This window comes from Tasmannia lanceolata, unplaced genomic scaffold, assembly GCF_043159265.1.
Source record: "Tasmannia lanceolata isolate RefF3 unplaced genomic scaffold, GAP_Taslan_0.1 ptg000006l, whole genome shotgun sequence".
In the NCBI taxonomy this organism is placed as follows: domain Eukaryota; kingdom Viridiplantae; phylum Streptophyta; class Magnoliopsida; order Canellales; family Winteraceae; genus Tasmannia; species Tasmannia lanceolata.
The window spans coordinates 36,025,587-36,028,134 of record NW_027518683.1 but is presented as its reverse complement, the minus strand read 5'-3'; positions in this window follow the sequence as shown (position 1 = coordinate 36,028,134).

Here is a 2,548-nt window from a genome sequence, read left to right as displayed (position 1 = left end):
AAAACTTTCTATTGAATCTTTACAAAACATCCATCTTTTAGACATAAGAAACCTTTGAGAAGGTGTCAAGGTGCTTTTAGTCAAGTTTTGCGATGAGAATGAGAGGGTATTGAATTATAGATTTAGATGATAAAGGATGAAGATTGAAAAATTAGAAAGTTTATTATTTTAGAAACTTTATAAAACATCCATATTTTAGACATAAGAGTCCCTAGAGATAATGCCAAGGAGCTTTTAGCCAAGTTTTGAGAAGAGGATGAGAAGATATTGAATCTTATATTTTGTTGATAAAAGATGGAGATTGAAAAAATAGAAAGTTTCTTATTTTAGAAAATTCATAAGACATCCAGCTTTTAGACTTACCAAACCATAAAGATGGTGTCAAGGAGCGTTTAGACAAGTTTTGAGATAAGGATGAGATGAAATTGAATCTTAGATTTAGTTGATGAATGATGGAGATTGAAAAAATAGAAAGTTTATTAGTTTAGAAACTTTATAAAAATATCAATCTTTTAGACATAGGAAACCCTATAGATGCTGCGAATGAGCTTTTTGCCAAGCTTTGAGAAGATTATAAGTTGGTATTGAATCTTAGATTTCGTTGATAAAGGATGGAGATTGAAAAAATGGAAAGTTTCTTATTTTAGAAAATTTATAAAACATCCATCTTTTAGAGATAGGAAACGCTACTAATGGTGTCAAAGTGCTTTTGACCAAGTTTTAAGAAAAGTATGAGATGATATTGAATCTTAGATTTAGATGATGAAGGATGGAGATTGAAAAAAAGAATGTTTCTTATTTTAGAAACTTTATACAACATCCATATTTTAGACAAAGGAAAAGCTCCATCTCATCCTCATCTCAAAACTTTGCTAAAACATCTAAAACTTTCTATTGAATCGTTACACGACATCCATGTTTTAGACATAAGAAACCATTGAGAATGTGTTAAGGCGCTTTTAGTCAAGTTTTGCGATGAGAATGAGAGGGTATTGAATCATAGATTTAGATGATAAAGTATGAAGATTGAAAAATTAGAAAGTTTATTATTTTAGAAACTTTATAAAACATCCATATTTTAGACCTAAGAATCCCTAGAGATAATGCTAAGGAGCTTTTAGCCAAGTTTTGAGAAGAGGATGAGAAGATATTAAATCTTATATTTAGTTGATAAAAGAAGGAGATTGAAAAAATAGAACGTTTCTTATTTTAGAAAATTCATAAGACATGCATCTTTTAGACTTAAAAAACCATAAAGATGGTGTCAAGGAGCGTTTAGACAAGTTTTGAGATAAGGATGAGATGAAATTGAATCTTAGATTTAGTTGATGAATGATGGAGATTGAAAAAATAGAAAGTTTATTAGTTTAGAAACTTTATAAAATATCAATCTTTTAGACATATGAAACCCTATAGATGCTGCGAAGGTGCTTTTTACCAAGTTTTGAGAAGATTATGAGATGGTATTGAATCTTAGATTTTGTTGATAAAGGATGGAGATTGAAAGAATGGAAAATTTCTTATTTTAGAAACTTTCTAAAACATCCATCTTTTAGAGATAGGAAACCCTACTAATGGTGTCAATGTGCTTTTGACCAAGTTTTGAGATAAGTATGAGATGATATTGAATCTTATATTTAGATGCTGAAGGATGGAGATTGAAAAAAATAATGTTTCTTATTTTAGAAACTTTATAAAACATCAATATTTTAGACAAAGGAAAAGCTCCATCTCATCCTCATCTCAAAACTTTGCTAAAACATCTAAAACTTTCTATTGAATCGTTACACGACATCCATGTTTTAGACATAAGAAACCATTGAGAATGTGTTAAGGCGCTTTTAGTCAAGTTTTGCGATGAGAATGAGAGGGTATTGAATCATAGATTTAGATGATAAAGTATGAAGATTGAAAAATTAGAAAGTTTATTATTTTAGAAACTTTATAAAACATCCATATTTTAGACCTAAGAATCTCTAGAGATAATGCTAAGGAGCTTTTAGCCAAGTTTTGAGAAGAGGATGAGAAGATATTAAATCTTATATTTAGTTGATAAAAGAAGGAGATTGAAAAAATAGAACGTTTCTTATTTTAGAAAATTCATAAGACATGCATCTTTTAGACTTAAAAAACCATAAAGATGGTGTCAAGGAGCGTTTAGACAAGTTTTGAGATAAGGATGAGATGAAATTGAATCTTAGATTTAGTTGATGAATGATGGAGATTGAAAAAATAGAAAGTTTATTAGTTTAGAAACTTTATAAAAATATCAATCTTTTAGACATAGGAAACCCTATAGATGCTGCGAATGAGCTTTTTGCCAAGCTTTGAGAAGATTATAAGTTGGTATTGAATCTTAGATTTCGTTGATAAAGGATGGAGATTGAAAAAATGGAAAGTTTCTTATTTTAGAAACTTTATAAAACATCCATCTTTTAGTGATAGGAAACCCTACTAATGGTGTTAAGGTACTTTTGACCAAGTTTCTTATTTTAAAAAATTCATAAGACATCCAGCTTTTAGACTTACCAAACCATAAAGATGGTGT